The sequence below is a fragment of the Equus caballus genome, chromosome 6 (genome assembly GCF_041296265.1).
Source record: "Equus caballus isolate H_3958 breed thoroughbred chromosome 6, TB-T2T, whole genome shotgun sequence".
NCBI lineage: Eukaryota > Metazoa > Chordata > Mammalia > Perissodactyla > Equidae > Equus > Equus caballus.
Window position 1 is genome coordinate 88,892,829 of NC_091689.1, and position 27,604 is coordinate 88,920,432.

The window sequence follows — 27,604 nt, forward strand, 5'->3', positions numbered from 1 at the left end:
ACCAAGATCAGCTTAAGTTCCACAGTGATTAAAATTAATTTATATTAATGTGCTTAGCATATGAGCTATACCTTGCTTATTTTGTTTCTTTAAACTTTCTTTCAAATATTCTGGTCTCATGATGTTCATTAGTAGATATTAGTAGTTTTCTATCATTATAGATCTATGATTAGATAATGAATTTTACTTAAGTTAGTAATAACAAAGTGTCTTCTTGCTGACCCTTGTGTCCTGCAAATAGCTGCTTGGTCCTGGTTCTTGCTGAGGGGAGGCAAGCTGGAGACCTGACCCAGGGTTTCGTGGAGGCGTGCATCCCAGAGAGAAGAGGAGAAGCTGCCTTCAAGGCAGATGACACTGCTTGGCTCTCTTTTTTCTTAGAATGGGTAGGTGGAATGGAATGGACGGTACAGGACCTTTTAGCTCAAATAAGGGAGTGGGATATAAATTTTCAAGCCTACCAAGGAAGGGGGTAGGGGTTCCCTCCTTAGCTTTAAAAAAGTCTAGAAACATTTGAAAAAAGAATTCTTACTTCCTGATTACCCTTCAAACAGGTCACATCATTTTTTTTCTGTATAAGTAGCTGTGTTCCTAGAGAAATAAAGTTCAGAAACAATGATGAAAGATGATTCTTTTGGGCTCTTCTTTCTCAGGCACCGGGGATTTAAGCTGTCTCTCTAGGAAACTTCATGTCATCTCTATGGCCAGACTCTCCTCCTTTCCTTCCTTTGGGGGGCTGTCTTCACCAGGCTCCGGGTCATGGATGTCAGGGAATTAAACTTACAGTGACTGCAGGGCAGTAATCTGCAGGTTGGAAATCCTTTTGGGGTAGGATCTGTGAAGGGCAAACCAGTACCTGTCAGATGAATGAGGGGCTGAGGCTGCCGTGCCCACCTACTGTCCCCTCGTCTTAGCCCACTCCCGCTCAGACGTTGGCCATTATTCTCCCAGACTAAATTCACACTAAATTCTAGTGAGCAGTGGGGTTAAGAAGGCTTCAAGTGGTTATCCCAAAGCAGTATAGTGCCAGGAATTTGGGAATTGTCTTTCGGTAGCCGCCTCATTTCCTTGTCCAAACAATGTGACAAAACCTCACCATCTCCCTTGTCCCTTGACTGTGTCAATCTCCTCCGTCCTCAGTCTCATGTCCTTGTTTCCCAGCAGGTTCATCTCACAGCTCATCCTTTTCTGGTGTCTTTGTGCCCCTCCACTCCCTCCACATGTATGCTTCCTTCCTCACAGGATAACACAGTCCTGTCCCCACGTCCTTTTGGTGTCCTGTGCACTTTATCTCCTTCAGTTTTGACTGGGTAGAAGTGGAATCATTTGATTATGTTTTATTATTATTATCATTTTTTGTTATTGTTGTTCCACAGAGAGAAGGGGAGAAACTCTGGGCTGGCAGTTGAGGTGGATAATAAGTAGTGCTTTAACTCCAGCTGACTCTCCATCCGTGATATGGCAGATTCATTTACCTAAAGTTAAATACCTAGCGCAGTCAGAATTAATTTTCTTCCGAAGACTACATAGTCTGGTCTGTGTAAGGAATAAATATTCCTCCCATGTCTTTGACCCTTCTTGCAAAATAATAAATCTGATTCTATTAAATTAAAGCACCTTTGCCCCTTCCTGACTTGGTTTTCTTTAGAAAGGCTCCCCACAGATTTTAAAGCAAACGCTTGAGCTGAAGCCATACGAGATGACGGGTGGCTCACACATCAAGTTTCTCTCTGACACCCAAGTTTCTCCTCTATTGTCAGAGATGGCGGTTTTATTCCATCCCACCACATATAAAAAGTCCACAAACCCTCAGTCTTGGAGTGATCAGACCTTTTTGACATGTTTATATGCATCCTGACTGAGTATTTAGGGTACATTTTTTGGGTAGTTATTACTTTGCTGACAAAGGGAAATTGAGACTGAAGCAATGACATAAATTGTCAAGACCAAAGAAAGAAGTTGTATAAAATTTCCTTAACTTGTCATTTCTTTCTGGCTGGATATATCTGATCTCAGAGGAAATAGTCATGGTGGGATATTAGAGCAGAGTTACAAATTGTGTAATTAGTTTCAGAGAATTAGATTGATACTATGAATATACATTCATCAAAAATGTTAGGAAGTCAAAAACCAAGAAAAATATGAACCTATTTTTGACTGGATCTTAATTAACTAAAGGCAAGTGTTACAGCTTCTTCCAGTCTCTGTAGCTCTCTCATGTATGTTTTATTTCAAAGCTAGCACCTTGTTCAGATCAGCTCCATAGGATGCCACTAGCAGAGCATATCCACACACCACACCCACACACCCACACACACACACACGCTCCACCATAAGATAGCATACCAGTAGAATGTTTTTCTCTGTATCCAAACTGCTTTCTTTCCTTTGAGTTCTTATTTTATACATTTCATCTTGCTTATGTAATCCAAAAGGAAATAGGCTATATATGAACAAATGCTGAAATGACTAAAATGTGACTTCACAAACATATGCAAAATTATTTCTGGTGACAGCTGCAGTAGAGGCCCTATTGATGGGTCTAAATTGACTCTAATTTTTGTGTGATGACTGAATCTTAAACTGGGCTATGTATTCAATTGGGTTAAATTCTATTGATTTAGTTAGATTTTCAAAAAGGAAAATTTAGGCATGCAGTCACTCAAGAGGCTTTGAATTTGTATATATATTAGCGGGTAGAAATTTATTTCTCCCCGCTTCTGTAGGGGGAAGAATCATCAGTTACTCCTGGTGTATATTTCGGAAATGAGAGTGCTGATTACTAGCCAAGGTTTCTTTTCAAAAATTGGGGAGAAGGCTTGTGATGAAAGCCAAAACCTTTTGAAAAGGGGCATCGGATATGCCTCTTTCTATGAATGAAAACAAATGATGATCTCCCCCTAAGGCTGTGTGACCAGAGATAACACATCTCAGTCCAATGATAGGATTTCTTTCCTATCTTTCTTCCTTTCTTCCTTCCATCCCTGGTACTGTATAAACAACAACAAAAAACAGTTTAGAAGAGCTTAACTTCAAATATAATTAACACCTCATGCAAGTTGATTTCATGCATCTTGTTAATGCAGCTATCTTTGGGCTCTTATGAAAAATGACCTTGAGCGTATTTTCATTCAACAACTGTCTATTGGCCACAATGGATAATTTATGCACTGCTTGGTGATTGGTGAGGTTTCACAGGATGTTTGAGGTAAAGAGCTCACTGAAGGGAGCATTATTATAGTACAAAAATAATCACAAGAGCCACATGGCAGTTGCTGTGATTGAGACAGGGATAAGGTGCCATTGGGCTCCAGAAGAAGAAAAGCCCAGGAAGCAGGCAGTGAGGTAGAGAGGCTGTAGGCACTGAAGTTAGTGGACCTGGGTTTGAATACTGGCTGTGCTGCTTTTTAACGTTGAGAGTTTTGAGTCTGTTTCCCTCTTTATAAAATGGATATTAAAATGCCTATGTTTTGGGGTTGATGAGATTACTGGAAATGTGCTTATTGTGCTTAAAATAGTCCCTGGACATGATGGGTTTTCTTTTTTTTTAAATTTTTTTTTTTAATTAAAAAAAATTTTTTTTTTTATTGAGTTAATGATAGGTTACAATCTTGTGAAATTTCAGTTGTACACTAACGTTTGTCATTCGTGTTGTAGGTGCACCACTTCACCCTTTGTGCCCACCCCCTACCCCACCTTTCCCCTGGTATCCACTAAACTGTTCTTAGTCCATAATTTTAAATTCCTCATGAGGACATGATGGGTTTTCAATAACCAGCAGTTGTTATCGTCATTATTAATATTATCAGTAGTTGTAAAGAGGAGCTGGACTTAAGCAGACCTTGCTGCATAGGTAGGCTCTGGACATTCAGCATTTGGATGCAAGGTCATTTTAGATAGTGGGATCAGGTTAGTAAAAGCAGTTTTAGGAAAAATGTGGGGTGTGTGGACAATCCCCATCTCAAATGGAAGTTGATGAATTTTACTTTATTTATTTTTGGTTTTGCCCCAATCTAATTTAAGAATATATTTGACTGTAGACAGTCAAACCAGAACACCTTCATTCAGCATTCTGGTTCCAATTTATACCATGTCTCATGACTTTCACAAAGCCTACATCATAATTGGCTTAACTTTTCCTTTAGTTTGAAATGCCTTATCCCTAAATTCTATTTATCCTACTAAGCCTTTCATAAATCACTAAGCCTTCTGTAGTCCTCCCAGGAAAGTTAATCTATTGCTTCTTTCACTCCTATAGCACTGTAGCTGCCCTTCCTCTCTGACCCCATATTTATTCAGCACCAGTGACGTGTTGGGTGCTCTGCTAGGCTTTGGGGTATCCCAACTGGAAAAAGTCCTTAACCTCCAAGGTCTTACAGTCTAATGAGGATCATAAACAAGTGAACGGATAATAGTAACACAGAGTAATACAAAAGAGCTAAATAAAATTGCCATGGGATCACTTGGGAGGGGCAGTGAGCTCAGTCAAGGATGGCTTCCTAGAGGAAGTGTTGACCAATTTGAGACCTGAAATCAGGTGAAGCACGGTGCACAGAAGGAAGTTGTTCTAGGCAGAAGGTAAGGAGGTAATGAGGAGAAATGCAGCTGCTCTGGCACAGCGTCTTCCATACAGTATCAGTAGACATCTGTTGAATGAATGGGTTCTTATGGAAAGGAACCAAGGCTGGTAGTTAGCTGTCAGACGGCACTTTTTCCTTTGCTATAAGGAGGTTGTTGCTGAAAGGAGGAAAAGAGGGTAGACAGGGAATAAAAGAAACTTACGATTAACTTCATCTACTTCCCAGAATCTGGCAGGCACATAACTGAAGTGCATTCACAGCTTTGCATAAAACTTGCTCTAGAAGGAGTGATGAATAAATGAATACTGTATTCATTTTTAAACATTATTTTGTGGCCCATTATCAGTAAACATAATTCCTATAAAAAGAATAAAACTTATCTTTTGGATCTAGATTTTGATATCCTAGAACTATATTTGTGAAACTTTAGGGAAGAAAAAGGAAGAGAGAAAAAAACAGAAAATGCTAAAGCTAGAAGAGGAAATAATTTAAGATAGTTTAGGGAAGTGAAAGTGAGAAAGAAGAAAATTCCCTGCCATACCTACAAATACAAACAAAATACAAAAATTCTGCTTATTTTCAGAATACATACACTTAGAACTGAAAAAAAACCCCCACTAGGTCTTAGATAACAAAGCTGTCCTGAATATATAATGCTAATTATTTAATGTAATTGTGTCAAATTAATATTATAAAACAGGTAGAATTCATTAAAATAATATTATCTGCCTATTTCCTGGATTCTCCTTATCTGAAAAAAAGTAAAATATAGAAATGGTGCATTTAGGGACATCTGGGGGAGAAAAAGCAGTTGAGTTTTCGTCAGTGTTTAAGCACGGTAACAAAGAATAATCCATCTAATGCAGGTGATAAAGTGTTTAGCTGTATCTTTCACATTCCCAAGGGCTGTAAATGGTTAAAACAAGTCCATTACACCCTCAGGAGCGACTGGCATTGTAAAGGATAACACCTAAGTCAAAGCAAATTCAACACCAAGGTGGCTTCTTCCACTACATCTCATGAATATCACTGCTTCTGAAATGAGGACAGAAAGTCTGTGCCATGACTTCTCCTGAGCCACAGGGAAACATTCCTGGAATCACCATTTCCTGTGTTCCCTTGAGCCGAGCATATCAGGAATTCCTGAATAATTAGGCATCTAGGGGGCTTAAAAATGTAGCTGAAATAGCATTACCTGAATACTAAAGCAATCACCTTCTTATGCATTATCCTCCAGTGGAGAGAGTTCTCATTTAAATTTGTATCTAGTACTTTGTCACTTACTTTTTAAATATTCTTTGCAAAATGTGCACACATTATTGGTTATTTTTAATAAAATAAATGTTTCTGTACCCATGAATTTTCAGTATTACCAGTCTGTGCAGTTGAATGGTTTTCTTGATGGCTACAAGGTAAGAAAGGAGAAGGAAAATGGTTGGGTTTGTTCAGGTTTCGGGATTTGCCAGGTGTTTGCTATGGAAGAAAATGGAACAGGTTGTTGAGCATATTGGCAAGAAAGTGGATGAAGTGATGGACCATGGATTCTAATGTGAATAATGTCTGTCTAAGAGGAAGTTAATACATAGACAAGAAGAAGAGGAGGCAGGGCCTGGAGGATTCTCACAAGTCAAGCAACGAAGAGACAGAGCTAGCAGAATGGGGAGGTTTCAGCGTGAGGTGTTTGTGTTGAAGATTTCAGAGGAAGGTATGTATTAGTTTTCTCTTGTGGCATAACAAATAAACCACAAACTTAGTGACTTAAAACAACACATATTTATTGTCTTACAATTTCTCTGTGTTAGGAGTCTGGACACATCCCAGCTAGGTCTACTCTTCAGGGTCCCAGGGGTTGTGAGGAAAGTGTCAGCCAGGTTATCGTCTCATCTGGAGGGACGACTGAGGAAGAAAACACTTCCAGGCTCACCCAGGTTGTTGGCAGAATTCATTTCCTTGTCCTTGTAAGACTGAAGTCCCAGCTTCCTGATGGCTGTCAGCTGGAGGCCATCTTCAGTTCCTAGAGACTACCCACAGTTCCTAGAGGTCCTTGCCATGTGGGCTTTCCAACATGGCTACCTATTTCATCAAATGAGCAAGGAGAATTTCTAGAGTGAGTTTGCTGCAAGATGGAGTCTTGTATAACAAAGTATTCGAAGGAGTGGCTGCCCCATGGCCGAGTGGTTAAGTTTGCGTGCTCCTCTTCCAGTGACCTGGGGTTTCGCTGGTTCTGATCCTGGGTGCAGACATGGCACTGCTCATCAGGCCCTGTTGAGGTGGCGTCCCACATGCCACAACTAGAAGTACCCACAACTAAAATAGACAACTATGTACTGGGGGAATTCGGGGAGAATAAGCGGGGAAAAAAAAAAAAAGGAAGATTGGCAACAGTTATTAGCTCAGGTGCCAATCTTAAAAAAAAAAAACCTAAAAAAACCCCCCAAAACAAAGTATTCAAAGGAGTAGCATCCCATTATCTTTCCCATATTCTATTGGTTAGAACAAGTCACACTTCCCACCCACACCCAAGGGGAGGAGATTACACAAAGGCTTGAACAGCAGCTGGTGGGAATGTGGGGGCCATCTTAGAGTCTGTCTACTACCATATATAATGCCAAAGGATCAGCTGAGCGCATTGCCCTTGTGCAGAAACAAGAAGTGGTCGAGCCTTACGGGCTGGAGTATCACGTTAATTGTTAATAAATGGAATTGGCAGGATGTCAGGAGCTAGAGAATAGGGAGAGCTAAAGAAGAAAGAGGGGCAGGAATACTAGTGATTTGGAAGTCTGTTAGAAATTAGTGCTGCTGGAGTGGAGTTATTCTAATTTATTTTTGTTGAAAAGGAGCATAAGTTGGTAAGTTCTTACCCCTATCTCTGGCTGGCTATTTTACACAAGCTCTGTTATAAGAAAAAAGTGCGCGTGTGTAAAGTTTTCTCCTCTTTTACTGAGATTAGTTAGAAAATTTGATTTGAATAGAACATAAAATGCTTATTTTTATAATCTTGTTTTTAACTGCGTAATAAAATACATGCATGGTAATATGGCAAACCTTTAGAATCTAACTCTAGAAACTGTGGATTTTATGGTTGAAAAGAGTGATGTAGATTTGAAAAAACACATAAAAAAGTTTGAAATGCAGGTCCTCTGTTCACGGCATTCTTTTATTCCCAAGAGCTGAAATATTCTCAAATCTCTTTACAAGCTATTTGCCGAAAAGAATGGTTGTCTCGTACAAAAGTGAGCCACTTAATTGTTAGCTATCCTTTTTAGTTTTTTTCACAGTATTAAATTGCAAGTTTACAGACAGAACCTGAAAAATTGAGCTTTAATTCATGTAAATATTTTTATTATGTATTAAATCTGGTAAAGTTTCTCAGAGTTTATTCTTCGGCTGGTTCCCTCTGTTACAACTCCAGACCATGAGTCCTCCACCCTTGGGTGCAATCCTTGCTCCTCATGAAATGAGAGGAGACACTGAATTGTGGTTAAAAGCAATGACTCTGGTCAGACCTACTGACCTCTTACTAGCTGGGTGATGCTGAGCAAGCTACTTAAACTCCCTGGGCTTCAGGCTCCTCATCTGTAAAATGGGTTGTTGTGAATATAAAATGTGATTATAAACATTAACAGAGTTGGGCGTATAATAAACGTTCAATTAATGTTAGCTGTTATAATCATATCTTTAGGGTTTATTATTCTCTACCCTTTTTCTTGCCACCCACTAATTTTCTGATTGTTCCTCTATATGTCATGAAAATGTTGGCACTCTGGTTCTCAGGCCTTCAGACTTGGACTGAGCTACAGCACTGGCTTTCCTGGGTCTCTAGTTTGCAGACAGCAGATTGTGGGACTTAGCCTCCATAACTGAGTGAGTCAATTTCTCACAATGTAATAAATCTCTCTTGATATGTGTGTATATATATATACACATGCACACACATAGTTTTCTCTCTCTCTCTCTAAAACTCTCTGTTTCTTTCTATATGTAGTTCTTTTGGTTCTGTTTTTCTGGAGAGCTCTGACTAATACACACCACTGATTTGAAAACTATGTTTCCAGATTTTACACATTCCCTCACTGCAATTCGATATAGTCATCCAAAACTAATCAATTGTTGGGGTCTTTGAGTGGCTCCAGACCTTGTACTCTGTCTATTATCTTAACTTCTGTTTGTTTGAGAAAGGAGCTGGAAATTTGATTATCTCAAATAATGAAACTTACAGTCTGGAATATGATGCTCAGAAAAAATCATTGGCTCTGAATGTCCTTCCTCATGATCCCTAAGGCGCTATTTGGACTCAATGGAAATGCCAGAGGCACTTGGAAATTTGTCTCTTAAAAGCTTTAATAATGATTGACTTTATTCAGAAAACTCACTCACTAAGCCCCAGTTTATTCTCTATGTTGAATATTGAAATACAGGGTTATTTCCTGTTAGTCCTGTAGCAAACTGGGCCACGCAAGCCTCTTTCAACTATAGTAGCTTACTTCTGCAGGGTCAAGTAGTTCTGAAAGGAATTGAATAAACACGGGCTATTCAGACACCATGGATTATGTTTAAATCATAGACCTTACAATTGACGTGGGTTTGAGACATCATTTCTTGAAATTAGCATAGCAGAAAGGCTTTCTCTTTCGATACCCTCAAAGTTAATATTTTAGAATATCATGATGCAGGGCTGACTCGTTTCTGAAAAGAAAAGAAAGAATAAACCTGTAATAGTAATTTATCACTCTTGACATTTTCCTTTCAGTTTAATTGCTGCTGAGCAGCAGAACTGACACTTAATAAAAGTAAGAAGCATTTAAAATCCTGGTGGAAAATCCCCACCCTACAGGAGAATGGGAAAGCTGGAAAATACACCTGACCACACCCGTCATCTTACTTTGTTGCTGAATTTCAAAGTCCAGCGATACCGAACTTTCAAGAGAATGGGACTTGGGGAGCAGAAATGTGCCGATAGCTGATGAGACACCTGCTTCAGAGACTCCACGATGTCTTTAATTTTTTAAAGATGCTTTTTATCTTTTTCTCTTCTCTTCTCATTAGGGTGATATGGAGCCTGTGGCCAAAATTCAGAAGGAAGCTGCACTGCTCCCAAGTGACACATCTAATCTCAAGTATTCTAAAAAATTCAACTTATTGTTCTCTTTTTGCCTGACTGTAAAAGTAAGCCCAGAGGACGGGCCCTTGGGTGAGAGCAGAGGCCACAGCCCAAAACAATGTGGTCTGATGGGACCAGTTGGTTCTTCTGGCCCCAGAATTCTCCTTATCATCTCTCCTCCCCCAAATTCATTTCTTTTATTAACATTTATTATTTTTCCAGACATTTAGAGTCTCCTATGAAAAGTATCCTATTAAAGGATCAGATTAGCTAGTCTGACAGCAGGCTTCGCAGGGTATGAACAGGTGTAGGAAGAGCGGAGAGTCTCAGGAAGAGGATGAGGGAAAATAATGGACTCTTATTTAAATCCCTGTTGTGTGGTGGGCACCTATCCTGGAACTTTCCCAAATGTTTTCTTGTACAAATCTTCCATGAACCCTGTGACTCAGGTACAGATGAGGAAACTGAAGCTCAGAGAGGTCCAGTGAGTTGCCCAAGGCCACACAGATAGTTAATAGCAGGTCTGAGTGACAAAGACAAGCATAACCACGGTGTCTTCCCTGACCACTAAGGAGCACTAAGGCCTGTTTTACATAACAAAGGATTCCTAGATCATCTCAATAAACAATGATAGCAACAGTCACCCCCAAAGACGTGGAGCAGAAGGGGCATTTGAATGTTTGTTGAATGAAAAAGCAATGATCTCATTTGGGCCTCTCCTAAAAAAGATTAAAAAAGTGAAAATTCCCCTGGAATGGAACATAACATTCTAGATTAAATACCCCTGAAAAGATAACAAAGCAATATTCTTCAAGTATGAGAAATATAAGGATAATTTACAAATTTAACACCAGAAATGCCTGCATTGAAACCTATGAGTTTGCAACAAAGGACGTGGGTTAGATGTGGCAAGAGAATGACACTTAGGAGAAAGAAATCAATTTCCATTAGTCAAATTTCATGGATTGAATGAATGAGCACGCCAGATAAAAAGTAAAAGTTAATGGAATTTTGAAGCAATTGAACAACTATTTAAAAACACTCAAGCTACACAGTGGCAAAACAGTCATATGGCTTTGGGGGGAGATAGTGAAAAGCATAATAATTATTAGAATTGAATGTTGTTGATGTCATGGAATTAAACATCAATTAAACAACGAAAATTATGGAGTGAGCTCTAATTAAATGCTCGACATTTTAATTCTTTTTGACAACCAATCGTTTCCAAAGAAATTTCAAGAGACATAAGCAGGCGGTGCACTGGATGGCTGGTTGTTGTACAGGACCCTTCTAGGAGTTCACAATTGGTTGTGGTGACAGATACATACACATTGTTCTTTAGTGCCAAGTAGAGTGCGGTAACTGTTTTCAGAGTTTTAGACCTTGTGCTATGCAGGCTTGTGAGGGGAGAGATTAACAGTTGCTAGAGCTGTTAGCTGTGTTCTGTGAAGGAGAGGAGGGAGTGGAGCATATGGCCCCACGTCCCCAGATTACCTACAGCCTGGATGGGACAAGGCTAACACACTGGGACATAGATTTTGATTCAGCCAAACTTTTTCTGCCTGCAGTGAGACAGCCTCGAATCTAAGTGAAAACAACTCCTTTTAAGCTTTTCCCCATTTCTTCTCCCTATGTCTTGTTTAGATTCTCCCACCATTATAGTATCTACTTCAGTTTTAGTGACAAAACGCTGAGACAATTTGTCTGGGGACCACAATCATTTTGGTATATTTATTTCTCTTGAAATCATGCTGGTAGTTGAGTTTATACAGGATGCCTAAATTGCCTTGGACAAACCCAGCTGCGACTGATCAGAAGAGGAAAATAATATAAGAATACATGCAAACAGAAGAAAACAAGACAAAACAATCCTTCTCCCAAACCTGTAAAGAAACTCACACAGACACACTGATTGACAGCGTACAGGGTGATGTTCTGACCCTGTACTACTTAAGCTATGATGAGTTGTTTCGCTGGTTGTGGGGCTGTACGGTGAATCCTCTGCATTCTCTTCCCTTTATCTGCATGTTCTTAGCAGCAGGGTGAGTTCAGACATCTGAGCTGGTGGAAAATCTGGCCAGCAAGTTCTGAGAGGGAACATGAGGCCCTCTGTCTGTACCTGGTGTTAGACACCTTGCTCTTTCCTTCAGTAAACTTCTACTGAGTGCTTACTATGTGCCAGGCACAGTTACAGGCATGGGGGACACATCTGTGATAAGGCAGACAGAGCCTGTGGGCTGGGAGAAGGGTGAGGATGGTACCAACAGGCAAGTGCTGTTGGGATATATAACAGGCAAGTTATATTATAGTTGCATATGTGACAAGTGCTTGATGAGGGAAATAGAAAGGAAGCACAGAGGTGAGATGTCTAAGCTAGAAGTGATGTCCAAGCTGTGTCCTAAAGAACAAGTAGGAGTTAGTCAGGCAGAGGGCAAGAGTGAGCTGGAGAAGTGTCGCAGGCAGGGGACAACATGTGTAAAGAGGTTAGAGAGAGCACGTCCTGGTGGGGAAACAGAATATGAAGCGGGGAGCGGCAGGAGGTGAAGCTGGAGAGGTGACTGGGACCAGATCTTGAAGGGCCCAGTTTTTTTCACTGAAATCTTCTTCTAGAGCTCAGCTCCAGGAGGTGGACATTTGACAGTTTTCTTGTTCTGTGATGTCTTTCTCGTTATCCAACTCCCCCTCATTATGGGGACACAGCTGGGAATGAGGCTGAAGATCTCTAAGCTATGTTCCCACTAATCTAAATCAAGGAGCCATTTCTACTGGTCTGGAGAATCAGCTGGAAATTTTGGAGTGTGGACTGAGGGCGGTGTTTTGTGCCTGGTTCAATATTATGAAAGGAGTAATTGTTTATCTTTTTGGGGAGTTAAGAGTTCATAGGCTGGCAGCGAGAGAAGGATAATCTGTGTATGACTCCACTCATATAAGGAATTTAAAATTATGGACTAAGAACAGTTTAGTGGATACCAGGGGAAAGGTGGGGTGGGGGGGTGGGCACAAAGGGTGAAGTGGTGTACCTACAACATGACTGACAAACATTAATGTACAACTGAAATTTCACAAGATTGTAACCTATCAATAACTCAATAAAAAAAAAAAAAAAAAGAGTTCATAGGCTGGGGCCCGCCTGGTGGCATAGTGGTTAAGTTCACATGCTCTGCTTTGGTGGCCTGGGGTTCACAGGTTCAGATCCCGGGTGCAGACCTAGCACCGCTTGTCTAACCACGCTGTGGTGGCATCTCACGTAAAATAGAGGAGGATTGGCACAGATGTTAGTTCAGGGCCAGTGTTCCTCACACACACAAAAAGAGTTCACAGGCTATGAGTTTAGAGACTTCTGTACACACACAAAAAGAGTTCACAGGCTATGAGTTTAGAGACTTCTGTTGAGAGTGGAATCATTGCTTAACAATTTTGAGCTGGGAAGCTTGGTGGAGGCTGTATTTTGGTTTTCCATTGCGGGGATTTCTTGAGACCCATCTTTGGGCTGCTTGGTTCATGTGAGATTACAGAGGCTGCTGTAGGTGTATTTCCAAACTGACCTGGGGATATTGGTGCTCTGTGAGGTCACTTTTTTCACAGCCAGGAGGATGGTGTGTGTGTGGGAGGAAGGGGGAACTTATCCATCAGTATAGGAGACTCTTTAAGTTGCTTGAAAGCTATGTGGGTGTGGTGAGGCTTCTTATATGGACTCCACAGTGCAGAAGGGCAAAGCTCAATTGCCGTCTTGATATGTAAGGTAATGAAAAAAATATTGATCCAGTTTATTCTATTGGTCTGGAGATGCCTTCTTGTGAGGAGAGAGAAGCAGCTTTTCTTGACAGGGTATGAGGCTGGCCCTACTGTTATATTCAGAGCATCTTTCTCTAAGGAGAGTGACTGTCACTGACCTAGTAGCGGGGCAAGCTCTCCCAAGCAGGAAGCTGAAGAACAGCTGGGCTTCAGGCAGCCATTGAAAGACTTCATACTTTTGTAACAGTTCCGCAAAGGAGGTGAGTAAGGACAAGGATTTCAGTAAGAAACCCTGGCTGTCATTCATTCCAAGCCTCAGGGAGTGAGCAAAGTGATGCTGGGGCAGAGTGTTCTGGTTGCTTACCGCATCTCCATTTTCCACTCTGCTTTACTCATGGAGTTTTTTGAAGGCGGCAATATGTCTAGCTGAAAAAAAAAATCCGTACATTTCCAAATCTCTCTTGCACCTAGGGAAGGCCTTGTGGTAGAATTCTGGCCAATGATGCATAAACTGAAGTGTGGGATTTCTGGAAACACTTGTTTTCCTGCTATAGATACTGTGCTTTCTGGCTTTTCCATTTTCTTCTTCATGCCTGGAATACAGACTTGATATTTGGACACTGGAGACAATGAAGAGAAGGCCAAGAGAATCACAGAGACCTCGGCCCTGAAATCTTTGAGCCGCTGGACCAGTGACAGCAGCTGCTACCCGCAGACTTCTTGTTATTGATGATGACAAACCCTTATGTGTTTAACCCACTGTAAACTGATCTCTGTAACTTGCAGACAAACCCAGTTCTTAACTAACACAAATGCCTCAGGGATGAAGGAGACAACTGGCAGAGGATCCATCTTGGGCATAGGAGTCCCAGAATGTTCCTCCAGGATATGACTCTGCAGAGGTCTACTGACCTGGGAAGCCTTTGCTCAGGAAGTTCTAGAACAATGAGAGAGCATTACACAGGCTGACTGTCACAGTCATCCATATGGCCAAGATATGCCTCCAACGTTGTCCCTTACCCTGATTTTAACCTGGAGGTGTGTCCCCCTGAGAACTAGTTTTGTTTCAGTTATGGCGAGGCATTCAGGTCTATTAAATGGTGATATTGTGTCTGACTGACCTAACTTGGCTTTACTCCTTTTCTTGTTACAAGGGACCAGGTGGGAGAAGAGGGAAGCTGAATAAACCCATGCCTTTAGTTAACTAATTAGTTAGTTAACTCATTAAATAATGATTCTGTGCCTACTATGTTCCAAACATTGTGTTAAGTGTTGGCAATATAATGATGAATGTGACAGACACTCCCTCTGTCTTATGATCTAGAGTCGGGACAATATTGTTAGTCTATTAAATGCTTGCTAGGAGCCAGGTACTGTATTAGGTACATCATACACACCATCCTACGTAATCTTCATGACAAAACTGTGAGGTAAATATTACTAGCCTTTTTAAAAGAGACTTAAAAATAAAAATGAGTATCAGAGAGATTTTGTCATAAATATGTTACTACTGCTGGTAAGTGGGGGGAGTTGGGATTCTACCTGACTTCAAGGGTCATCGTCCTAACCAACTTGGAAACCCCCCAATGTACCCAATGGCTCTGTTTCTGTTAGGGAATATATGAACCCCACATGCCCCAGTACTGGCTTAATGAGTGCTAGGAGTAGAAAATCTGGAGACTGGTGATTCTAGAGTTAAACACATTTGAAATTATATAATTTCTAGAGCAGAAACAGATTGGTGCTCAATCTTAGGGATGGTCTAAATGATCATCCTAAAAGGACAGTGAGTGATGGAGTTTGGGGAAATAATGCAATCAAAAGCATAAGCTCTTTGAGGTTATGAGCTGTGTCTTATTTCTGTATTCTCAGCACCTGAAACAATGCTTGGTACATGGGAGGTACTCAACACGTGTTGAATTGAATGAATTGATTCCAGACTCATGGGCTAGGGGTAGGAGTTCCAGGTTCCCATTTACACCAAATATTTATTGAACGCCTATAATATTCCAGATGCATAGTAGGTGTTGGATCAGTAGGGGATCTGATCCATGCCCTTAGGAAGTTCATTACCTCATCACATCTCTTTAGTCCTCAGAATTAGAGGATTAGATATCATATTGTAGATATCATGACAGATAGTATGTGTACTAAGCATCATTTCACAGCTGATGGTCATTGATGATGCCCAAACCACCCCATGGATCCCCAGGCCAGATGAAATCCAGGGGTTGGTTTTAGATAAGAATATGTGCCTGGGTCTCAGAATCTTCGATGGTGATTCTCTTTAGTGCTTCACATGTGATGATGGTCTGGCTCCTTGATGAGGAACCTTAGCATGTGGCAGAGGAAGGGTGCATAATACCGACAACAATAACAACGGTATTTATTGGTTGTTTATTAAATGCTATATACTTATTAGTTATCTCATTTAATTCTTAGTCTTATGAGGAAGTCACATGCGCATTTTACAGGTAGGAAACCAAGCTTAGCTAGGCTAGAGCATTTGCCCAAGATCACACTGAGGCCATGTGGTAGAGCTGAGTCAAGCCTAGATCTACCCGACTTCAAAGCCGATGCTTCTAACTGTTGCATTAAGTTGCCCCCTTACGTGACATTCTAACTCAGCTAGGGTGCCCAAGTGGACCTGCAACATTTCAGGCTTTCCCTGGAAGGAGAGTGTGGGTTTGGGCTGAGGTGGCATTTGCCCTTTGCAGAGGGTTTGCTCAAATTCTAGGTATCCTTCAATTTTGAGACATGAGTAGATTTTTCCCTGAAGTGTTATTTGAGAATGGATCACTGATAACGTTGTAGACCTGACTCTCCAGGGTCACCTTCTTAAGAATATGGGCCCCAGCGCTCAGCTTGAATGCACTGATGGAGTCAAGGGGTCTTGTATATATTTGCTGCAGCTGCAGGATGTGGTGGTTGAGATGCCCCCTCCCATGCTGCTGATGTCTAAAAGATTACTTGTCTTCAGTAAGGAGATTTCTCCATTTCCTGTTAGGAGGCCAGAGTCATCCATTCAAGGATGCCCCGTAGTGGGTGGAGGGTTAGCACCTCGTGGAGGGTTAGCACCTCCAGCAGTGCAGGCTGATCATGTCAGAAGGGAAGTTGTTGATGGCTGGATGGCCACAACTTCCTTTATAGCAGATATTTGGTGAAGAAACTGGCTACTAGTTTCAGGTTCCTCTGAAGTTATCTTGCACCTACTTGGTGAAAAGAAAATAGTCCTGGGGATAGCATAGTGATATGGTGACATTTTCTAATTATCTGGAAGTTATCTAGATCTATGTCATCTAGAAAGCCATATTTATATATTTAAGAAACACTTATGAAACATCTACAGCAAGTCAAGTACTGTGACAAATGCTAAGGTTGCACAGAGGCAAGGAAGGGAATGTCCTCAGCTTTTACCAAGGTCACAGTATGCGGAAGACAGAGGTTGAAAAAATAATTGTGATTAAGTATTAAAACTGCTATAGTGGAGAGATATATGTTCCAAGTGCTATGAGAACCTTCTGCCTAAGAAGACTTCCTGGAGGAGGGGACATTTGACATGGATCCTAAAGGATGGATGGAGGAAGAGATAGGCACTGAGTGGGAAGGGGATGGAAAGAGGCTTCCTTGGCAGAGACGATATCATGAGGGAAGATGCCAGGACATTCAAGGTGGGAGGTGTGTTGAAAGTGACGTGATGGGTGTCCACTCTCTGTATTGCCCAGGCTCCAGCTTGTGTATCTTCTTGCTGGGCCAGTTGGAGCAAAGGACCATTTTGTTTCTGTAGCTTCTGCCAGTTTCTGCAGGAGGTGTGAGCCAGCAGCTAAGGTGGATGGGAAACATGGCACTGGGGAGCCTAAGAGATAGAAAAAGATCAGAACTAAGGGTTGAACAAGGCCAAAGCAAGAGCAGGTCAGGAAGACTGGCCATAACGACAGGTGGAGGCATAGGATGCTAAGAATAGAGGTGTGTTTCAGACCAGCCCAGGCTTGGTAATCAGACTGAGGTCAGACAAGGGCAGACAAGGCAGAATCTGTGTCAGTGACCCACAGGAACATACAGGACCCTTCCTTTCCAACATGGGACAGCACAAGGCTTTCCTGGCCAGCCCCATTTCTCAGGCACATATTCTACACCTTAAAGGGGTGGATCTCTTAGGTCTGCACTGCTCTCCTAGAATGGGGTCTGCACTCTTTATATTCTCTCAGAGACTCACATTTTACATACCTTTAAAACACATTTAGCATTTAGGGCAAATTGGGGCCAAGTTGGCTGATTCGTTCTCTGGGCTGGATGGAGACTCATTCATCAGAGTCCTTAGAAACCTTTTTTTGGAGAGCTTTCCAAGGCTAAATCTAGAAATTATCTCCCCTATGCTGCTCAAGGATCTTGACCCAGATTCTTGTGACCAATGGCATTAATTTGTGAGTCTGATGACCCCCACAGAGCGACCTCCTGTGGCTACAGACCTCCTGTGGCTCTCTGAGCACAGTTCATGGCCTGGATGAGGGTTACAGCTGTAGACCTGAATCCAGGGGATCCTGCTCTAATTGAGCGAATCTATTTAGTAGGGACAGCACAGCAGAATCAAAGGGAAGGAGGTTCAAGAATGCCACCAGCTATGCAGACACAAATGTAGAGTTTTTTTTTTTTTTCAGGAAGATTAGCCCTGAGCTAGTGTCTGCCACCAGTCCTCCTCTTTTTGCTGAGGAAGACTGGCCCTGAGCTAACATCCGTGCCCATCTTCCTCTACGTTATATGTGGGATGCCTGCCACAGCATGGCTTGCCAAGCAGTGCATAGTTCCACACCCAGGATCTGAACCAGCGAACCCTGGGCCACCGAAGCCGAACATGTGAACTTAACTGCTGCACTACTGGGTGGACCCCCCAAATGTACTCTTTATCTGCTTTGTGATTGGCTCATCAGAGATGTTGTTTTCCCTTGACTTTTCAGGTAGGAGCCCATCCACCATGATGTTTTGATGATATGAGCCAGCCTTGAGAAAAACAGCTGCTTTATTCCAAAAAGGGTGTATGAAAGTATGATTATACATTTCCTGTGATTCTTTGAAAATGAAGGTGGACATATTTTTTTAATGGAGCTCAACTTTTAAAAACTTAAAGAGAAAAATCAGCTGTAAGATCCTTTTTCCGACAGAGCCCCTGGAGAACACTCTCCTAGGAAATAGCCTGCTCTAACTTTGTCTGCTTATCGTCCATCTTCTGTTTTACAGATCATCTCTGTAAGTGACTAAGAAAAACCTCCCAACTTTTTATGTAGACTATCACTGAGATAATACTTCTCCTCAGTTTTCATCCTATTTGGAAGTGATTATCATTCATCTCCAGATGTTTTGAGATAATGTCTTTCCTTTTCCCATTTTCTATTCTTTCAAGAGATGTTTCCTCTTATTCTTGTATAATTTAACAAATTACATTACATCTTTCCTTATACTTCCTTTTTTCAATTTAAGTCTTTGCTATCTCTTTTCAAAATCTCTTTTCAATGTCTTCTCAGTGACATTGAAATTTTGGAGGTAATTCACATTACTTTCTCTTATAACGCTGAAGCATACACAAATAGTTCAAGGACACAGGAAGTTCTTGTGCACTATTTTTAAATATGCTCTAACTTTCCTGATTTCTACTTAAAAAGTATTTAAAATATAATCTTCCATTTCTCGAAAGTCTCAGAAAATGTTGATTCAACATTACTTAAATAAAATGTTTACTTCCATTAGGAATAAAGCATTGAGTAATTTCTTTTTCATTTTAAAGTATTCTTCTACTTATATTTTCAACCCAAGTCATTTTGGTTGCAGTCTGTCTCATTCTATAATATTAGAGATAATACGTTAATGTTTCTTGAAACAAAAGGTTGTATTTCTATTCTGTGGATATGTTGTTTTTCTTATAAGATGCTAATAGTTTAGGAGGAAAATTTCTGAAGAAAAGCTCCTCGGAGGAAAGTTTTATTAAATTCATCCAACATTTACTAAGCACAGAATATGTTCCTGGCTTTGAGTAAGAGAATCAAAGATGAATGTCTCCATCCTTTTCCTCAAGCAGCTTATAAGAGACACATAACCAGAGTAAGATACAAGCTCTGAGAGGATATGAGATGGAAAGGTTAATTTTAACTGAGGAAGTCAAGGAAGGTGGCATTTTAAGGGTTTAGAGAACCATGATGTGTAGGGAAGGACGTTCCAGGAAGAGTGACAGCATAAGGTGGGGAATTATACATAGGACCTGGGAGTACAATAGCCACGTGCACAATCTTGCTGGAGCACAGAGGGTGATGGGAGATCAGTTTGGGAGGCCAGGTGGGCCAGACTCTGGGAGGCCTTGGATATCATGTTAAAGAGATTGCGTTTCAATCTGGATTTGGTGAGGAACTGTAGAAGGATTTCCTGTAAGTTAGGAAAATGATCTGGTCATTCTGATGGTATTATAGAAAATGGATTAAATGAGGCTAAGGACAGAACATGCGACATGATATAAAAAGCTACTGCAAAGAGAAAGAGGTAGAGAAGTAGCATTTACTGAGCCTACTGTGTTCTCAAATCTATATTGAGCATTGTCACATGCATGATGTTAATTACAAGAGGCGACATATAAGGAGGCAGTTTGAACATGGAAGGCCGTGCCTGATGCGGCTGAAATCACCAGTGTTTACTATTTTCCTTCCATTTCTGTGTACAGGGGGCATTAGATTTTGCAGGCTCTCCCAGTTAGGCATGGCTGTCATTTCCAGGTGGAAACATTGAAGAGCTGGTGCAGATTCTTGATGTTTTCTTCCTTGGCTACAGTGGTCCTGGGAGCATATGTGGATACAGAAGGGTCACAAAACCAAAATGGCCTATGATGCTGAGCTAGCACATGGAGGATAGTACCCCAGAGACATCCGAACCTGCAGCGGACTTTGAGTGCATGGAAGTAGACTCCTGCTGTGTTAAATCTTTGAGATTTTGGTGTGGTTTGTTACTGCAGCATAACCTACACTAGGCCTATCGTATAATAAAATTTCCTGCACTGATGGAAGTGTTCTATGTCTGTATCGTCCAGTATGGTATCCACTAGCCCCATATGGCTATTGAGAATTTGAAATGTGGCTATGTGACTGAGGGACTGAATTTTCGGTTTCATTTAGTTTTAGTTAATTTAAATTTAAAGAGGCATCTTGACTGATACTTTAAAAAACTTCCTTAACTGCTGGAGAAAACCTGCCAAAAGCCTTTCTAACTGGACAGAAAATACTGGAGATGAAGGAACCTTGAACCAAAGTGAATTAGAAAGGGACTTTTGGTTATGAAGATGTAATGTTCTGTCTTTCATAAAAGTTGAGGAAAATACTTCATTGAAGAAGCAATTGTTCAGTTTTAGAATCAGATATGTAAAAAAGATATTAAAGAATAAAATTTAATTAAATTTAAGAAAACACATACTATGTGCCCACTACCTAACAGGCGTGATGTTGGATGCTAGGGTTTCATTCATTCACATATTTGTTCACCAAAGTTTCGAATGAACCATGCACCAGGCATGTAGTCCCCAGGCCCTGGGGATACAGCAGTGAGCAAGATGGACACGAATCCCTGCCATGTGGGGCTTCCACTCTAAGCACATTGAGAAACTATAAACGAACATATAAAGGTGATGTCAGACTGTGATAAATGTCATGAATAAGAATAGCCAGCACTTATTGATCACTTCTATGTGTCGGGCACAGATCTAATTATTTTGCACATATTAATTCATGTAATCCTCATGACTACCCTCTAGCGTGGGAATTATTATTATCAATATTTTATAATGAGGAAATTGAGATACAGAGAGGTTAAGTACAAATGCAAATTACATAAAGCTTTTGCCCCTTTGGGAATTTCCAGGATGTTGTGGAAAGATGGACAACTGACGCCCTTCAGTGTGATAAGCACTATTTAGACAGAAGGGTCCTAGAGACGATGTGTGACGAAGGAGGGCAGGGCCAGGTCTATTCGGGAGAAGTCACTAGGAAAGGCTTCGCAGAGGTGGTGGATGGAGCTAAGCCCTGAAGGCGGCGGAGGTATTTTCAAGCAGACAAAGGAGAGGCGAGGGCAGGTGTTTCAGTTGGAGGCCACACTATGTGGGAAGACACAGTTCTGTGTGGGGAGAGGGTGGAGGCCCAGGCAGGAGATTGTGGAGCATGCCGTGGTGTGGTATGCTGTACCTGAGGGCTCTGACTCTATTCGAAATCTTAGACTGTGCTAAAGGAAGGAAGGGAGGAGGGAGAGGCAGCCATTTTCCTACCACATTAGGAGCAGACAATTCTTATTATAAGGTAGTCACTACCTTCTAAGAAACAGCTTGTAACGTGAAGCTCTTGGAGAGAACGCCCCAACAAGGCTACGAGAGAAAGAGGGCAGACCCATGTCAGTTCACAAGGTCCGACAGGCAGACGGAGGCTGTTAGGGTTGCATTTGTACCTCTGAGGACACCTGATGTTAGTGGAGAAATTTCCATCAGAGGGAGACTCAGCATGTGTGAATATTTTGAATGTTGCATTAAATGGTGACATTTTAGAAGCCTATAAATGTGTGTAGCTTACAAAGTTTTAACAGAAGGGGGTACTTTGGAAGTGGGAAGTATGCCCAGAAATAAATCAAGGGCTGGTGGTTCTAGGATGTCAAGAGGAGAAGTCGGCCTGACCTGGCTTGCTGGCAGAGCAGCCCTACAGCTTTAGGGGCCACCTCCCTGCCGTTTAAACATTGATACTAACAATACCCACCTCACTGAGTTGTCCTGATGATTAAATAGGAAAGTGCTTTGTAAACTATTCAGGATCCTAGTACTTTTTTTTATCAAAAAGTTCACACAGCAAAATTGCTTTTTAAAGAAGTCACATACCCTTGTCTTGGTCAGAGAGCTCACTAGCACCATCCCATCTAGTGGCAAAAAATAATTAACAGCACCAGTGAAGCCTGCTAAATTAACAGCACCAGTGGTAGGCTGAATAAAGGCCCCCAAAGATATTGCTGCCCTAATGCCCGGAACCTGTGAATAATGGCAAAATGCGAATATTACTTCATATGGCAAAAGATGTGATTAAGTTAAGGATATTGAGATGGGGAGAGTTTCCTGGATCATCCAGGTGGGTTCTAAATGTAACCACATATCCTTATCAGACGGAGGTGGAGGAAGATTTGATATAGAGGAGAATGTGATGTAACAGAAGCCAACAGAGATTTGAAGATGCCACCTACTGACACTGAAGATGCAGGAAGGGGCCAGGAGCCAAGGAATGTAAAGAATGCAACTCTGGAAGTTGGAAGAGGCAAGGAAATGGATTCTGTCCTGGAGCCTTCAGAGGGGGCACGCCCCCGGGAATGCCTTGACTTTAGCCTAGTGAGACCGATTTTGGACTTCTGGCCTCCAGAACCATAAGAGAATAAATTTGTATTGTTTTATGTCACTTAGTTGGTGGTAATTTTTTCATAGCAGCCATTAGAAATGGACATATTCACTAAATACTGAGGACCTACAATGTTCAAGGCATTGTGTTGGTCTGGCTGGGTCTGTAACAATGAATAAAAACAATCTGGAGCCAATTGATAGAATTGAGAAAGCTCATGTCAAAGAGATGAGAATTAAAATGAGGTTAAAAGAAAGTAAAAATAATCGCAGGTGGAGGTGGAATAGATGGTGGTGGTGAGATAGATGGGTGGGGTTCCACCAGGCAGAGGGAAGAGAACGGGCATAGTCATAAAGATGGCAAAGTGAAAGACATATTTGAAGAATAAAGCAGAGTCCCCTTTTGTTGTAACATAAGGTATTTAGATTTGGCACTAAAGGAAGATCAGGGCCGTAAGATGGAAAGCTTTGGGTGTCGACCTAAGGGATTTATATTTTTTCACTAGGCAATGGAGCACTGCTAAATGTACTTGCACAGAACAGTGACATGCATGAAGGCCTATTTATTTTACAGTGAACATATTAGGTTAGTCCTAGCTTTATGGGGGAAATTATAAATTTTGCATATTAAAATAACTGTGGTAGCTGAAAGAATTTGTGGTCAATTTTTCTGCAGTGCAAAATTTTCTTATGTATTATGATGACTCTAGTTATATTTTTAAATTCTTAAAATGTGCTTCTGCAATCAGAAAATGAGGATGAAAAAAATCTATTTAAAGTTAGATGCTTTTTCCAGAATTAAAAAGTAAGTTACTGATACTATACTTTGAAGAGAGAATCTAATTGAAGAGGTAAAGTGATAAACAACGTATTAACTCATGGACTGGGTAGCTATTCTTAATTTGACAAATGAAAGTTTCTAACGTCAAAAGTTGTTAAAAATAATGCTAACAAGCAGAAAGAAAAGACTGGCAGGTAGATAGGTGGAGTCAGAGAACTGAGAGAAGGAAATAGAATTAAAATAAAGAAGAAGTGATTAGAGTTAAGCGTGAGGAAGACCATCTTAATTACTGAAATGATGAAACAGTGGGATGTATTATTTAAGGAGATTTTACTTCTTCAAGACAAGAAAATTCCACCAGTTTTTCTCATGTAATTTGTTTGTGGCAGGCAAGATTTAGCAAACATTTTCTGAACATATACTCAGTGCCCAGAATTAGATGAGTGCAAGAGATTCCACAGTAAACAAGAGAGACAATTTCTTATGCGTGGTGGAAGATGATCCTTTAAGCAGGAAATGGTGTTCTTATATGACAAACTTCTATGTTATCTAAATAATCTGAACATGCTTTTAAGGGAGCACTGCATTCACTGTTTCATTGACCAGATGCTGGAGTTCCTCGAAGGAATGTTGCCGGTGAGTGAAGAGAAGAGCAGGAAGCCTGTGCTGGTGTATAGAGGGTCAGACCAGACAGTGAACGTTTCCAACACTCAGTATTTCACCTCTCACATCTTATAAAATTGGCTATTTGCAAGTCTGACTGTATAAAGAAAAAGCTTGAAATGAGAAACATAAATAATCCACCGTAAAATATATTTGCTAGACAAATAATGGGATATTATTGTCCGGGTAACTCTTGTTGGGGAGGGGAAATCCCCCCACCCACCCTTTTATGTTTGTCTGGCTGAAATAAATTGACATGAGGCAGATTAACAGGGGAAAATCAAATTTAATTTCATATATATGGGAAATCCACATAACTATGAGAGATTCCAAAGGCAGTCAGGCAAAATGAGGTATATATGCTACTCTGAGCTAAGGAGAAGTGGGTAGGGTTCTGGGGCCTGAAAGGGAAGGGAGACAATTCACAGGAAGATGGGAAAAGCAAATGTTTGGTAAACATATGTTTGCCATGCTATGTAGAGTCACTGGAACCCAGAGAGGACTTTGGTCAAATGGGCCTTGCTCAGTTTTCCCAAGTCTACCACACTAGCTCATACTCTGTGTAGATATCTCTCGTGATAGTATTTCTTCCTGGAACAGACTCTTTATCTAAATTCTTTTAGGTAGTTAAGTCAGAGGTAAAAGCTCATTTGTCTTTTGTTTCTTAAAAATGATCAGCCTAAAATAATCCTCATACCACAGAGACACATTTTGGGGTGACAAATTTTGCTCCCCTACACTCTAATGGAAAATAAAAAAGGTGTTTAAAAAACATTCATTACAAGATGTTTGTATTGCCTTTGAAATCACATGAAAGAAATTAGTGGTAAAAATAAACAAACTATGGGGCCAGTCTGGTAGTGTAGTGATTAAGTTTGAGTGCTCTGCTTTGACGACCTGAGGTTCATAGCTTCAGATCCCAGGCGCGGACCTCTACATCATTCATCAAGCCATGCTGTGGTGGCATCCCACATGCAAAATAGAGGAAGATTGGCATGGATGTTAGGTCAGGGACAATTGTCCTCAAGCAAAAACAGGAAGATTGGCAAGAGATGTTAACTCAGGGCCAACCTTCCTCACCAAAATAAATAAATAAACAAATAAATAAAATAAACAAATAAAAAAGTGGTAAAAAGAAGTAAATCAAAATTTTGAAAGATTCACCCTTGAAGACAGAGTACAAGATAAAAGAAGGAAAAAAAGCTGGTGTAGGAAAGAAGGATCATTCCTCCTTCCCAAGATAACCTCACATGTGGGAATTTATCCAAACTAATGGAACGTGCATTTGTATTATTGAGTGATTTTGAGATTAAAAGGAAATCTTTCACTAAGAGCCGATTTCTGTCTAACATAGATTTCATATCTGCTATCTAAATGTTCTTCAGGGCAGAATACGGTTCAATTCTCCCCTTTGCCGCAGAAAACACCCCATTGCTGATTTGTATCAAAGCTCTCGATGATATGAAGGGGAGCAGAACTTATCACCCAAAATGTGGCCCTTTGACATAAGGATTATCTTGAGCTGGTTATTTTTAGGAAACAGCAGACATAGCAGAAGCTCTAAAAACCTAGTAGAAGTTACCCTTTTTTAAGAGACCTTTACACTTATAACAGAAATCTTCATTTGTAAGGGTATCTTCCTCTACGGACCAGGAAAAGAAGGATGATTAAGTCTCCAGAAACCCTTATCACTGGAGATGGCATCCACTTAAATCTATATAACAACTATACCCTTGTTTACTGTGCTTTTGCTGGTAACCTTCCATAGCTGGCCTCCCTCTCATCCCCCCACTACTCCCAATATCTTTCTTTTGTCTTTAGCTGGAGATGGTATTTAAGGTGATGGGTGGCTTGGGCCATTTCAGGGAGTTACTCAGTTTTCCTAGATATCTCCCGTGTCTATAGGAGATACACGTGTTATTAAACTTCTGTTTGTTTTTCTCCTGTTAATCTGTCTCTTATTGTGGGGGAGGGGTCTCAGCCAAGAACCTAGAAGGACAGAGGGAAAATTATTCTTCCTCTCCCACAGATACTTCACCAATTTCCATCAAGGGCAAACAGTCCAGTGAAAGATGGCTCAATATGGGGACAGTTGTGGCAAAGAGATTATGACTTCTTTAACTGAGAGTTTGGGCTAAATGTTCATCAATTTCTTCATAAGTCACGTTAAAAATTCTTGACTTCTAATTGTCCAATTGTTCCCTTTCCTCTTCCCTAGTGTGTCCTTCAGAATGAGTTCGTGCAGATACAATAAACCCAGGGAAGGACTTCAACCCTTTCAATATCTGAACCCCTGAATCCAAGACTCACGTATGTATTATGAGCTTGCTGTTTAGCGTCATCTCTCCTATATTAACAGAAATACTGTATCAGTGTAGGCTCTACTGTCTTATTGACTGGTTTCAAAAAAAATGACTCATTCTTAACACTTGCTAAAGAACAGTAAGGCAGACTTTATTTGGGACCTTTGCAATAGGTGTCGGGACTATTGCAATGGGATTTTGCAGTGGGGGAGAGAGATCGTGCTCAACTCTGAATACAACAAGGAAAAGTGATAATTTATAACCTGGGAGCAGGGTGGGAGTGAGTGGATGGAAAATTCCTAAGAGGAAGCATCAAGGGTATGGGGATTCCAGCTAAACTGACTTAAAATGATTCTTGCTGAAGGCAGGTCAGGGTGATCAGACATCACCGGGAGGGTAGGGGATGAGGAACCCCATCAGATATTGAGAGTAATCAGATGTTGAGGGTGCGGGACTGTGTCTAAACTGGCTTAACAGGATTCTTGCTAACATTGGACAATGCAGTGACTAACATGGAAACCCAAATGTCAGGGTCTAGTTGAGAGGGAGTTCAGAAGAGCCTGATTAAACTTTAGTAAGGAGAGACTGTCACTGGATATTGTGTGTGTGTGTGTGTGCGCGTGCGTGTGTGTGTTTGCATAATTTAGATCATTCCAAACACTGGCAATGCCAAAATGATAGGCATGGATTTAAAGCATCCTCAAAATGGACCAAACAACCAGCAATGGCTATGTATTAGTCAGTTGTTGGTTTAACTACAACAGAGACAAAATAACAGTGGCTTAAATAAGGTAGGAGTTAATCCTCTCCAGTATAATGCTGGGGGTCTGCTAGAGGCCAGGGCTGACAGGCAGGACAATTAGCAGTCTTTGCCACAGGCTGTAGCGGTCATTAACACTCCACTTAAAGGAGATGTTCATTCATTGTGCTTTATCATCTCGAGCTGGTGTACAACACATGCCTGAGATTCCTGTGTTAATGGTGGCATGACCCAAAATTAGTTAAAAAAAAAAAAGAAAGCCGCTCTCAACTAAAGCAACACACACTGGCAGC

The 27,604-nt window shown here is 40.9% G+C and overlaps 1 long non-coding RNA gene across 3 annotated transcripts in view; it reads left to right on the plus strand.

The window, feature by feature from the left end:
- The window catches only part of LOC111774013 (uncharacterized), a 354,148-nt gene that overhangs the window by 270,941 nt on the left and 55,603 nt on the right, over positions 1–27,604 (plus strand). For all 3 annotated transcript variants that reach the window (XR_011439794.1, XR_011439796.1, XR_011439795.1), the window contains one exon: positions 26,467–26,558. This is a non-coding gene — a long non-coding RNA (uncharacterized lncRNA). The remainder of the gene's footprint in view (positions 1–26,466; positions 26,559–27,604) is intronic.